Source organism: Ornithorhynchus anatinus, chromosome 17 (genome assembly GCF_004115215.2).
Source record: "Ornithorhynchus anatinus isolate Pmale09 chromosome 17, mOrnAna1.pri.v4, whole genome shotgun sequence".
In the NCBI taxonomy this organism is placed as follows: domain Eukaryota; kingdom Metazoa; phylum Chordata; class Mammalia; order Monotremata; family Ornithorhynchidae; genus Ornithorhynchus; species Ornithorhynchus anatinus.
This window is the reverse complement of record NC_041744.1, coordinates 15538443-15553244: the sequence shown is the minus strand read 5'-3', so window position 1 is coordinate 15553244 and position 14802 is coordinate 15538443.

Sequence of the window (14802 nt, the reverse complement as noted above, 5' to 3'; positions counted from 1 at the left end):
TGACCCAAGGTATGGATTATTGTTATTATTAATAATAATATTTTATGCCATTTTTCAAATATTGACATAGATAAGGGCTTTATTTCAAATGTATCCCCAAGATTTACCACGACATATGTGGAGACCTCAATAAATAATAAACATATTTATTGAGCGATTACTGTGTGCAAAGCACTGTACTAAGCACTTGGGAGAGTACAATATAACAACAAACCGATACATTCCCTGCCCACAACAAACTCACAGTCTAGACATGGCTTATAGACATAGTAACCATGACCATTATCCTCTACGCTCTAAGACAGCATAGACACTGTGCCTCAGTTCCCTCATCTGTAAAATGGGGATTAAAGACAAATTGACAGCATAGACACTGTGTCGAAGAGTTGTCTCCAGACCTCCTAGGTGGCTCACATTTAGGATTCTGTAGTTTTCCCTAAGTTATTATTTCCCTTATTCCCTCTCTCTTCTGCATCACCTCTTCCTTGCATCTGTATCCTTTAAGCGCTTAATAATCCTCCCACCCTCAGCCCCACAGCATAGTCCATGTCCTTAATTTATGATAACATCTGTCTCCCCCCCAGACTGTAAGCTCACTGTAGGCAGGGAACCCGGCTACCAGCTCTATTGTATTGAACCTTCCCAACCTCTCAGTAGCTTGCTCTGCACACAGTGAGCACTCAGTAAATGCCGTTGACGTATTGGAGAACAAATCAATCAGTGGTATTTATTGAGCGCTTACTATGTGCAGAGCACTGTACTGAACACTTGAGAAAGTACAACAGAATTAGCAGACACATTCCCTGCCTATATTGAAACTACAACAGCTTGGTTGAAACAAGGAACTCTGCCTCCATTCTGCAGTGTAAACAGGAATTGGTCATATCTATTCTTTTTTCTCTACTGGACAGACACCCAAACATATGGCATGACAAGTCAAAGCCACTAAAACATGTTGGGTTAAAGGCAGCTCAGAGATTAATACCATTTTGCAATAAAACCAGTGCTTCCTTTTCATCGTCTGCAATCGTGCTACGCACTGTCCGACCTAATCGTGCGTCACAGTGTCTTTCAGGGAAATCCCCATCCCACGCTGACAACTCTGCTTGTTTAACGATCCTTCAGGAAACTGTTCTAAGTACTTGAGGAGGAAACCGATTTAGAGATTATCCCTAACTTCTGGGAGAATACAATCAACTCTGCTTGAACAATGCCATGAGGACCCACTAAATGTAAGCTCCTTTTGTGGAGGGAATGTGCCATTTTATCATTATATTGTACTCTCCCAAGTCCTTAGTACAGTGCTTTGCACACAGTAGGCACTCAATAAATACGACTGAATGAATGAATGAAAGAACTACCCCGTGCAGGAAACCGTTCCAGGCACTAGAATGACAAACAGGAGTTAGAGTTGATCCCTACCCTCAAGGAGAATTCATTACAGATGAGGGAGATGATAGATTCAGTCATATTTACTGAGCGCTAAAGGTGTGCAGAATACTGTACTAAGCCCTTGGAAAGTACAATTCAGCAATAAAGAGAGACAATCCCTGCCCACACCGGACTAGATGAATACTCCCTGGTTATGAGTTAGGGAATGCGTAGAAATAATAGGCACAAGTGAATATATACAAATAACAAAGAGATAAACTAAGAAATGCATGACTGTGGAGGTGGCTTGCCCCGAAGGTGGACGGATTAAGCAGGGAAGACTTCCTGAGGGAGGTGACTTATTAGAAGGCTTTGGAGGAAGGGAGGGATGAGGTTTGGTGAGGTGTAATGACTGATCTCTGCAAGTCAGTTTATGAAGTGAACAGGACTAATAATAATAACAATAATAATAATAGTTTCTGTTAAGCGCTTACTATATACCAAGCACTGGAGTAGATAAGATGAGAAAAAGTTCTCGATGGGCCCCACAATCCAAGTGGGTGGGAGGAAGAACAAATATTGAATCCTCATTTTTATAGATGAGAAAACTGAGGAACAGGGAAGTAAAGTGACTTCCCCGAGGTTACAGAGCAGTCAATTAATCAATCATTTGTATTTACTGAGCACTTAAAGAGTTGGAAGACACATTCCCTGCCCACAGTGACCTTACAGTCTAGAGGGGGAGACAGACATTAATATATATAAATAAATAAATAACTAAATAACTAAATAAATACATGAGTAAATAAATAAATGAATAAATTATGGATATATGCAATGTGGGGCTGAGGGAAGAGTGAATAGAGGGTGCGAATCCATGGGCAAGGGTGACACAGAAGGGAGAGGGAGAAGAGGAAATGAAGGCCTAGTCAGGGAAGGCCTCTTGGAGGAGATGTGCTTTTAATAAGGTTATGAAGGTGGGGAGAGTGATTGTCAAATATGAAGAGGGAGGGCATTCCAGGACAGAGACAAGATGTACACAAGAGATTGGTGGCGAGATAGATAAGATAAAGATACAGTGAGAAGGTTGGTATTAGAGGAATGAAGTACATGGGTTAGGTTGTAGTAGGAAATCAGGGAGGTAAGGCAGGAGGGGGCAAGAGTGCTTTAAAGCCGATGGAAGGAATTTCTGTTTGATGTGGTAGTGAATGAGCAACCACTGGAGGTTCTAAAGGAGTGAGGAACTTGGAATGAATGCTCTTGTAGAAAAATGATCCGGGCAGCAGAGTCAAGTATGGATTGGAGTGGGGAAAGACAGGAGGCTGGGAGGTCAGCGAGGAGGCTGATGCAGTAGTCAAGCCTGGGTAGGATATATGCTTGGATTAATAAAGTTGGTATTTGTTAAGTGCTTACTATGTGCAGAGCACTGTTCTAAGCGCTGGGGTAGATACAGGGTAATCAGGTTGTCCCACGTGAGGCTCACGGTCTTCATCCCCATTTTATAGATGAGGTAACTGAGGCACAGAGAAGTGAAGTTCCTTGCCCACAGTCACACAGCTGACAAGTAACAGAGCCGGGATTCAAACCTATGACCTATGACTCCCAAGCCTGTGCTCTTTCCACTGAGCCACGCTGCTTCTCTTGATTAACGAGGTAACAGTTTGGATGGAGAGGATAGGGAGGATGTTAGCGGTGTTGTGACTGGTAAATCGAGAGGATTTGGTGACAGATTGAATGGTTGGCTTGAATGAGAGTGATGAGTCGAGGATAATTCCAAGGTGACAGGTTATGGGATTGTGAGACAGGGAGGATGGTTTATGAGAAAGGCAGGAAAGGGATAGAGTTGGGATTAAAAGTCAACTGCTAGACCATACTCCTTCCCCTCTTGAGGGCTCCTTAACTAATCCCTGAATGTCGGATTTAGAGCCCTCCTCAGATACATCTCCTAGAACATGCTGTGCTGGTGCTCTGTGGAGCACTTTTCATCTGTTCCCTAACCTGTTGTTTGAATGCGTAACCAAAGTCACCATGTAACCAAATGAAATATGGAAAAGGGAACCAACCAACTTCTACTGCAGTCAATCGTATCTGCTGAGCGCTTACTATGTGCACAGCACCGTACTAAGCCCTTGGGAGAATACAGCAGAATTAGTGGATGTATTCCCTGCCCATAATAAGTTTACAGTCTAGAGGGATGAGCTTACGAGGAGATAAGAAGGAAACTGAGCCAGACTTTAATGGTGAAGTCTTCTCTGGGCACTTGGCAACCCAGTGATTTTTGTGAACTAACCGCCCATTTCTTTGTTAGTGTGGTAAAGTGTTTCTAGGAACCGCTGATAGCTGGTGTGGTTTGATGTGGCTTTTCTTATTATTTGTTATGGTTCATGTGAAATCACCTCACTGAAATACAGTTCATCAGGTGATTCCCGGTTTAACAGCATCTCGCCGGTGGTAACCAAAAGTCTCGATCGTGATGGTGGTGATAGGGGAGATTTGATGCGGTTAGTGATTGACTTTGTTTGTACTGGAAAAGTCCACATTTCTGGTCATTGGAATGCCCCGTTCGGTGCCCCAGGCCTTTTGTGGCATGAAGCAAAGCAGCGGGATTGGATTTGATTGGCCGGACCCGGGAACGGAGTGTGATTTGCGTGAGTTGTTTGTTTGATTAATGAATGTGTCTGGACATCCTAACAAATTGACCAATCTCTACTCGAAAGGGTGGGACTGTGACCCATCATGGCACCCCCCCCCCATGATTGACATCTGCCAGTCACATGACACAATCTGGCACCAGTCTGTTGCTCACCTCTCCCCCACTGCCCCCACATACGTCTCCAGCAGATAGTCCTCTCCCCACCTGCACCTGCTCAGATCGGAAGAGTGGGCAACCTAATAATTTGAACTAAGAAGACGTTCAACCAGCAAAACGCACCAATCTGTCGGAGAACCAGTTTGCCCTACTAGCTCCAGAGAGCAGATTCTCCCTTCTCGTGAGGTGTGGTGAGATGGGTAAAAGCTGTTTAGAAAGATAACGTTCTCCTCTTTGCATTTCTCTTGCCCCATTCTTCCCAGGACCTCTACCCACATTACAGACATTCCTAGGGCAAGCAAGGCTGAAGAACTCCATGAGGGGACACTGAAGCCTTTGGCCTATTGGATAGAGCACGGGCCAGGGAATAAGAAGCATCTGGGTTCTAATCTCGGCTCTGCCACTTGTCTGCTGTGTGACCTCAGGCAAGTCACTTTGCTTCTCTGGGCCTCTGTTACCTCATCTGGAAAGTGGGGATTAAAACTGTGAGCCCCGTGTGGGACAGGCACTGTGTTCAACCTGATTTGCTTGCATCTACCCCAGTGCTTACTTCAGTGCCTGTCAAATAGTAAGCACTTAACAAATACCATTATTATTATTGTTAATGCTTTGCTCAAAGTCATAAAGGGCATCAGCGGGACAGCCAGGGATTAATCAATCAGTGGTATTTATTGAGTGCAGACTCTGAGCGGAGCACTATACTAAGCGACTGGGAGAGCACAGTACAATAGAGTTGGTAGACGGAGCTATGGGCTTCAGTGATTAATCCCAGGTTGTCTGCCTCATTTTCCAGTCCTCCATTACATCCTCTTCACCATCATATTCTTGGTGGGCCACACTAAGCTCTGAAAACAGTGCGGCCTAGTGGATAGAACACAGGCCTAGGAGTCAGAAGACTTGAGTTCTAATCCCAGAACCACCGCTTGTCTGCTATGTGACCTTGGGCAAGTCACGTAATTTCTCTGTGCCTCAGTTCCCTTACCTGTAATATGGGAATTAAGTCTGTGAGCCCCGTGTGGGAGGGGGACTGTGTCCAACCTGAGTATCTTGTAGCTACTCCTTCCTTAGAACACACAGCACTCAGTACACAGTGTCCCCTCTAGACTGTAAACTTGTTGAAGGCAGGGATTGTGTCTGTTTATTATTAGATTGTACTCTCCCAAGTGCTTAGTACAGAGCTCTGCACACAGAAAGTGCTCAATAAATACGATCGAATGAATGAACATAGTAAGCACCTAAATGAAAAAAAATGGTTATCCAGGCATCCTGTTTTCATTTATGCACACATCTGTAATGATTTATTTATATTGGTATCTGTCTCCCCCCCCCCCATCTTGACTGTAAGCTCATTGTGGACAGGGAATGGGTCTGTTTATTGTTGTATTGTTCTCTTCCAAATGCTTAGTTCACTGGACGCAGTAAGCGCTCAATAAATACGATTGAACGAATGAATGAATGAATGGGTAAGATCTTCCTCCAGCTTCTCTCCAACCATCACGGCAGGATTAGGGGGAAGAGAGAGAGTTAAGCATGTGATTCTGGGAAGTATGTCTAGACATTCCTACTATGGGAATATTATGTAAAGCAAAATCACTGCAACCGTGTCAGTAATCAAATTAATTGCGACGAGGATGATCTAAATTCATAGTCGTGCAAATGTGGCTGTCGGTTTAATCATTTATGGTGATGAAAACTGATGTGATGAGGAAGAAATTGTTACTTCCTACATCTCTGTGGGATATTCGTTCCATGACTGTTGCAGAGGACAAGCATTTATGTAAATCGGATCCACAAATGTACTTGGAATCCTATTTCACCAGTGCCCAAATGAAGGCCATATTCCCTTTGGGCATTTCTGAATCCCTGCCCCCTCCCCAGTTGGAGCATCAACTCCTGAGGAAAAAGTGTCTACGAAGGGTGATAATTCGTCGACAGAGGTTCGAAGAGAGAATCATGCCATCATCTGAGTTCACGTGTTAGCGTGAATTGTCTCATTAGTATGGAGGACACGGTTGCGCTGCTCGTTGGGATGCATATTGCCATGACATTGCCCTAAGCATCCAGTTTACTAAATAAATGACCCCATATTGTTTAAAAAAAAGTGTGCCATTTCCCCCACGTGCTTAGTACAGGGCTCTGCACCCAGTAAGTGATCAATAAGAATCATTGATTCGTACCAATCAGTCGGTCAGTCACATTTACTGAGTGCTTATTATGTGCAGAGCACTGTACTAAGCGTTTGGGAGAGTACAATGTAACAATATAACAGATATTCCCTGCCCACAGCGAGTTTACAGTGTAAGGGGGAGACAGGCATTAATATAAGTAAATGACAGATAAGTCATAAGTGCTGTGGGGCTGGGATGGGGGATGAATAAAAGGAACTAGTCAGGGAGATGCAGAGGGGCGTTGAAGAAAAGGAAAAGAGGGCTTAATCAGGGAAGGCCTCTTGAAGGAGATGGGCCTTCATTAAGGCTTTGAAGAGGGGAGAGTAATTTTCTGTCGGATATAAGGAAAGAGGGAGGGCATTCCAGGCCAGAGGCAGGACGTGGGTGAGAGGTCGGCAGCGACATAGACGAGATAGAGGTACAGTGAGGAGGTCAACGTTAGAGGAGCGAAGTGTGAGGGGTGGGTTGTAGTGGGAGAAGCAGCCTGGCCTAGTGGCAAGAGCACGGACTTGGGAATTAGAGGTCGTGAGTTCTAATCCTGGCTCTGCCACTTGTCCGCTGTGTGTTCTTGGACAAGCCGCTTAACTTCTCTGTGCCTCAGCTACCTATCTGTAAAATGGGGATTAAGACTGTGAGCCCCACTTGGGACAACCTGACAACCTTGTACCTACTCCAGTGTTTAGAACAGCGCTTGGCACATAGTAAGCCCTTAACAAATCCATAATTATTAGTAGTAGTATTAGGAGGGTCGTGAGGTGAGGTAGGAGGTGGCAAGGTGATTGCTTTCAAGCCAATGGTGAGGAGTTTCTCTCTGATGGGGAGATGGATGGGCAACCACTGGAGGTTCCTGAGGAGTGGGGAAACATTCTCCTGTGGAGACACTGAGGCTGAACTCTCTCCAGATTCAGAGAAACCAGCTTCTAAAGACAATCAGAACATCAACTGGAGTAGAGTTCTCTTGCCCAGCCTGTCCTCAGGAAGAAACAGATGTCACAGGAAAACACAGTTTTCTTTCCTTTTCCACTGCTGGTCTGGGACAACCTATAGCAGGCTGAAATCTGATAATGGGATTGTATTGCTTTGTTTGTTGTTTCTTCTTTTCCTTTTCTCTTTGATTCTTAAAAATATGATATCACTGTCTTCAGAAAGGAAAACATACTCCCAAGCCCAAAAGCTCGGAAAGATTTTCAACAACGGCCTGTGTTCTCCTAGTTATAGAATATTTTCCAAACCTGCATAAATGCTTCCTCTGAGCAATCTAATCTTTAACTGGTGGGAAAGGAGATAGGTTTAATGAGAGTTCAATTCCACCTAGGCTTACCCACCTGAGGCCTAGAAATCTGCCCTTGGGTCAAGAAGAATTGGAGATATTCTCCCGACATAACAAGTTCAACTCCAGAATTTGGGTTGGAAGGAGAGAGAGCGAAAGGGAGAGTTGGAGATAAGGGGAGAAGGGGAAAGAGGGTGGGAGAGAGAGAAGAGAAGCAGTATGGCCTAGTGGAAAGAGTCTGGGGCTTGGAAGTCAGAAGACCTGGATTCTAATCCCAGTTCCACCACTTAGCTGCTGTGTGATCTTGGGCAAGTCACTTAGCTTCTCTGTGCCTCAGCTTCCTCAACTATAAAATGGAGACTTAATACCTGTTCTCCATCCTACTTAGACTGTGAGCCCCATGTGGGACCTGATTATCTCGTATCTACCCCAGAGCTTAGTATAGTGTTTGGCACATAATCAGTTGTATTTACAAAAATACCACAATTATTGTAATTATCGGAGCGGGAAGAGAGGTGAAAAAAAAAGAGAGTGGAAGATCGGGAGAGGGAGAAAAATGGGAAAGATTAGAAGGCAGTGAAAATTGGAGATCAGGAGTTACAGTCATTGTCTTTGCATCAACTGCAAAGGGGATGGCAGACACGTTTTCATTTCCATTTAATGTTTGCCACAACGAAGCTGGGAAAAAAACCTTGGTGTAGACATTATGAAGTGGCATCATGTTACATCAAATTTCATTATGTTGTTCTTCCTGAAAAACGTATATTCAAACCCACTGCACCTCACTGATCAACATAATCGTTTCTTTAATCCTAGGTAAACAGAAACACTATGGGTTGGATGGTGGCCAGCCTTTACGTGAGATCTTCCTGGTAGAATGAGCCCTTTAACACACCTCCGGGGCAGGGAGATGGCAGGAAAATATTTCTGTTGGGGAACATTTTGAAGGCCGGTACCACCTTCCAATGCCCTAGTGGAAAGATCCTGGTCTAGGATTCAGAGGATCTGGGTTCTAATCCCACCTCCACCTTGTCTGCTGTGTTACTTCAGGCAAGCCGCTTCACTTCTCGGGGCGTCAGATTCCTCCTCTGTAAAATGGGGGTTCAAAACCTGTTCTCCCTCTTACTTAGACTGCGAGCCCCAAATGGGACAGGGACTCTTTCCAATGTGAACCTAAACAATTTTCCAATCTTGAACCTACCCCAGTGCCTAGTGCATTATTTGGCACGTAGTAAGTGCCTAACAAATACCACAGTTATATCATCAGCCGCAACAGTGGAGTTATTATTCTTATTTTTATTGGAGAAGAGCCCCACTCCCCATAGAAACAGAAGTCAGGAAGAAAGCCTTCCTATAATCTTTATAATGATGAGAAAGATTGTGCCAGAGAACAGACAACATAAGAAATACCATTACCGGGCCAATCAATTAATCGGTCATATTTATTGAGCACTTACTGTGTGCAGGGCACTGAATTAAGCATTCGGGAGATTCAACACTGCAGTATAAGCAGATATGTTCCCTGCCCAGATCAGTGATTCATCCAGATCCTTCTCCATCAGCAGTGACAAGGTTTTTAAAGCAACCATGTGATGGTGAGCCTTCTTGACTTCAGTTTTTCTATCTGCATCCCTAATTTTTCTTCCGGTAATCCATGAGAGCCAAACATCTATGAATTATCCACATCTTCCTTTAATCTACTGGTCTTCTCGGCCCACACGACGTCTCGTGCTAGTGAATCTAATATCAATCGATCAATGGTAACTATTGAATGCTTACAGTGTCCAGAGCGCTGTAAGAAGCGCTTGGGCGTGTACAGTACAACAGAGTTGGTAGACATGTTCCATGCCCACAGCGAGATTACAGATTAGAGGAGTAATATGTCTAAAACTCAAGGCTTCCTTTAGTTTGTTTTGAATTTATCAGCCTGAAGCTGAGCATCCCCTCATCCTGGTATCGCGAGATGTGGTGAACGACGATTCTGTTTTTGCCTCGTCTATATATACTCTTGCGGTTTTTTAAACGACAAACATATCCCCTCTCATACTAAAAATTCCCTAACTTTTCAGTCTGTCCTTACAAGTATTCACTCAATCAATCAATGGTATTTACTGAGTGCTTACCGTGTACAGACCACTGTACTAAGTGGTTGGGAGAGTACAGTATAACAAAGTTCGTAGACACGTTCCTGCCCACGACAAGCTTACAGTCTAGAAGGGGAGAAGGAAGGAAGGAAACGCGTCGTCCTCCCGACTTTTGTAGTTGCTCTTTTCTGATTATTCTCATGCTCTTATAACGATAATTGTGGTTTTTGTTAAGCGCTTACTATTCCGCTTAGATACAATCATATTAGACACAAATCCTGTCCCACAGGGAGCTCATGAGTTAAGGGGGAATTAATGAATGAATTACCTTGTATCTACCCCAGTGCTTAAAACAGTGCCTGGCATGTAGTAAGTGCTTAAGAAATGCCACAATAATTATCATTATTGCTCAACCACATTTGTTGCTAGGGACCACTCTGTCTTCTGAAAACCCTGACAAGCCTTGGGTTTGCTGCCAAGGCATAGCCTGCTTCTCCTCCCTCTCTGCCACCCGTCTGCACCAACTCATTTTTTTTTAATGGTATTCGTTAAATGTTTACTATGTGCCAGGCTCTGTCCTGAGTTCTGGGGTAGATATTCATTCATTCAATAGTATTTATTGAGCGCTTACTATGTGCAGAGCACTGTACTAAGCGCTTGGGATGAACAAGTCGGCAACAGATAGAGACAGTCCCTGCCGTTTGACGGGCTTACAGTCTAATCGGGAGAGACGGACAGACAAGAACAATGGCAATAAATAGAGTCAAGGGGAAGAACATCTCGTAAAAACAATGGCAACTAAATAGAATCGAGGCGATGTACAACCTAGATACAACCTAATGAGGTTGGACACAGTCCCTGTCCCACATGGGGCTCACAGTCCTAATCCCTATGTTGCAGATGAGGTAACTGAGGCCCAGAGAAGTAATCATAATAATAACTGTGGTATTTAAGTGCTTACTTTGTGCCAGGCACCGTACTAAGCACTGGGGTGGATACGAGCAAATTGGGTGGGGCACAGTCCCTGTTACACATGGGGCTCACAGTCTTAATCCCCAGTTTACAGATGAGGTAACTGAGGCTCAGAGAAGCAAAGTGACTTGCCCAAGGTCACACAGCAGACAAGTGGCAGAGCCAGGATTAGAACCCATGATCTCCTGACTCCCAGGCCCGTGCTCTATCCATTTCACCATGCTTGTTCCCAACTATCTTCTGAATCCCAATTTAGGGGATTATCACTGGTCTGGGGGAGAGACTTCAGCAGTTTCACCTCATGCACAGGTATTTCTCTAACAGACCCCCTTGAATACTGAGAGAGCTCCACAGAGAGACAGTTCACCTGTAAAGCAGAGGTTGCTTTCTTACAAAATCCCACATAATCATTTCAGATGAATGTCCCCTAAGTCCCTAAGAACATTTTAGCCAAAACACAGGGTGGAAATATGTTTTATGGTGGAACTGAGTGTAGGCAACTTGGCCTAGTGGAAAGAGCATGGACCTGGAAGGCAGAAGACCTGAGCTCTAATCCCAGCTCCTCCACTTACTTGTTGTGTGACTTTGGGCAAGTCATTTCATTTTCTCTGTGCCCTCACGTTCCTCATCTGAAAAATAGGGATTTAATGCCTGCCCTCCCTCCTACTTAGCTGGAGAGCCCCATGTGGGACCTGATTATCTTGTATCTGCCCAGCTCTGCCACTTATCAGTTGTGTGACTTTGGACAAGTCACTTAACTTCTCTGTGCCTCAGTTCCCTCATCTGTAAAATGGGGATTAATAATAATAATGTTGGTATTTGTTAAGCGCTTACTAAGTGCAGAGCACTGTCCTAAGTCCTGGGGTAGATACAGGGTAATCAGGTTGCCTCACGTGGGGCTCACAGTCTTCATCCCCATTTTACAGATGAGGTAACTGAAGCACAGAGAAGTTAAGTGATTTGCCCATAGTCACACAGCTGACAAGTGGCAGAGCCGGGATCCGAACCTTTGACCTCTGACTCCCAAGCCCGTCCTCTTTCCCCTGAGCCATGCTGCTTCCTAATAATGGCATTTGTTAAGTGCTTACTATGTGCAAAACACTGTTCTAAGCACTGGGGAGGATACAAGGTGATCAGGTTGTCCCACGTGGGGCTCACAGCCTTAATCCCCATTTTACAGATGGGGTAACCGAGGCACAGAGAAGTTAAGTGACTTGCCCAAAGTCACACAGCTGACAAGTGGCTGAGCTGGGATTTGAACCCATGACCTCTGACTCCCAAGCCCGGGCTCTTTCCACAGAAACCACGCTGCTTCAAGACTGTGAGCATGCCATGATTACGTTGTATCTACCCCAGCACATAGAACAGTGCTTGGCACATAGTAAGCGCTTAACAAATACCATAATTTTTATTATTATGATGATTACCCTAGCATTTAATACAGTGCTTTGCACATAGTAAGCACTTAAAAGAAAACTCCTCACCATCAGCTTTAAAGCACTCAATCACCTTGCCCCCTCCTACCTCACTTCACTGTTCTCCTACTACAAACCAGGCCTCTCGCTTCACTCTTCCAATGCTTACCTTCTCACCGTACCTCGATCTCTTCTCTCTTACTACCGACCTTTTGCCTACCTCCTGCCTCTGGCCTGGAATGTCTTCCCTCCTCATATCCAACAAACGATTACTCTCCCCCTCTGCAAGGCACATATCCCGGCTCTGCCACTTGTCAGCTGTGTGACTGTGGGCAAGTCACTTAACTTCTCTGTGCCTCAGTTACCTCATGTGTAAAACGGGCATTAAGATTGTGAGCCTCACGTGGGACAACCTGATGACCCTGTATCTACCCCAGCGCTTAGAACAGTGCTCTGCACGTAGTAAGTGCTTAACAAATACCAACATCATTAGTATTATTATTATCTCCTCCAAGATGCCTTCCCCGACGAAGCCCTCTTTTTCTTTCCTTCAACTCCTTTCTGGGTCCCCCTGACTTGTTCCTTTTATTCATTCCCCCTTCTCAGTCCCACAGCACTTATGTACATATCTGCAATTTATTTATATTAATATTTGTCTTCCCCTCTAGACCGTAAGCTCACTGTGGACAGGGAATGTGTCTGTTATATTGTTAGAGTGTACTCTCCCAAATGCTTAGTACAGTGTTCTGAACACAGTAAGCGCTCAATATATACGACTGACTGACAGATTAACATATACCACCCCAATATACAGAAACAGTGGCTGAAAAGTCCTCGGGGCTTCTGATGGGGGAGACATTTAAACTCTTTCTCTGTACCTCCTTTTCCTCCCTCGGGAAAGGGGAAGAAACCTCCACTACTCAGAGAAGGAATCGGGAAGCATCACTTGATGAGATCTGTATCAAGAATCAAGGAGTTCAGAAGCACAGGATTGAATACAACTGAATCAGCTCTTCTCCAAAACTGTTGCTCTGTGTGACCATTAGCAATGAATGGGTTAGTAGACAGCACCTTGTTAATAACTCCATAAAAATCACCTGGGTTCTGCCCCTGACTTTCTACTCCCTACTTCCTGCTGGCTTGTCAAGAGAGATGTGAATCAGTCTGTTAAATCTGCAAAATTACCTCACCCTCTCCACTGTTCCATGTAGGGTCATGAATTGATCTAGAAAATAACCTTCGATGAAGTGGTCAGTTTGCCTACCCTTGTACTGTACTCACCCAAGCGCTCAGTATGGTACTCTGCACGTGGTAAGAACTCAATAAATACGACGGATTGATTGTATTCTGAACCGAGGGACAAAATCTTAAGTAAACGACATCGCTTCTTATTTTAGGTGATCCACCAATCAATTGCCCTTTCATTTCAATCTGACAGTTATTATTATTTGCCTTTATGGATTCTATTTATTATCTGCTTTTGCCTTGAACTGCCTGGGGCTGTGGAATCAGCTTTTACGTGGAAATGCAGTGGTGAGGCATGGTGATTTGTGTTTCTCGTGTGGGTGTTGACAGGATGCCTGCAATTAGCTCTCTGGAGCGCAAACTTTGCATGACAGGCAGTGGACACAAAGAATCTGAGCTCTAATCCATTTCTGCCACTTCCCTGCCGTGGGTCCTTGGGCAAGTCACATAATCACTTTGCTCCTCTAACGCCAACCTACTCGCTGCAACGCGATCTCCTCTGTCTTGCCATCCACCCCTTGTCTCCATCGGGCGTGAAGCTCCTTCCTATCCTTTTATCCCAACACCGTCACTCTCCCCTCCACCAAAGCCCTACTAAAGTTCCATCTCCTCCAGAAGGCCTTCCCTAAGCCTTCATTTTCCTTATTCCCTCTCCCTTCTGTGTTACATAAGCACTTGATATTCACCTCCCCCTGTCATCTGTAAAACGGGGATTGAGACTGTGAGCCCCACGTGAGATATGGACTGTGTCCAACACGATTTGTATGTATCCATCCCAGAGTTTAGTACAGCGCCTGGCACATAATAGGCACTTAACGATTAATACTAGACCCAGCTGACTTCCCTGACGATCTTCTGCACGAACCCCCAAATTTTCAAGGGTTCTGGGAAAAGCTAACTGAGTTCATTTTCTCCAGCTGGGTATTTCACCAACATTTTGTCTCTTCTTCCCAGGTTCGGCTGCTAATTCTCTTCTTTTGTACTCTCCTGAGTGCTTAGTACATGTTCTGCACCTAGGAAGTGCTCAATAAATACCACTGATTGATTGATTGATTGGAACTCCAGTTACATCCATCCCAGCTGCTACAGTTTCAGCTGGTCTACCACTCCTCATTGGCTGGTGCCCTTAGGTTATATTAGAGCAAAGGGGCAGGAGATTGATAGGCGATGGATAATTCTATGGCCAGTTTCCAGAAGAACCTGCTATATGAATGAGTGATTAAATTAATGGTATTTATTGAGTGCTTACTATGGGCAGAGCACTGTACTAAGTGCTTGGGAGGGTACAATGCAACAGAATTAGTGGATATGTTCCCCACCCAAGGTTTTGTAGTAGGGTTTATTTGTTCAATTAAGTGTTTACTGTGTGCAGAGTACTGTACTAAGCACTTAGTAATAATAATTATTTGTTAGGTGCTTACTAGGTGCCAGGTACTGTACTAAGCATTGGTGTGTTTATAAGCAAATT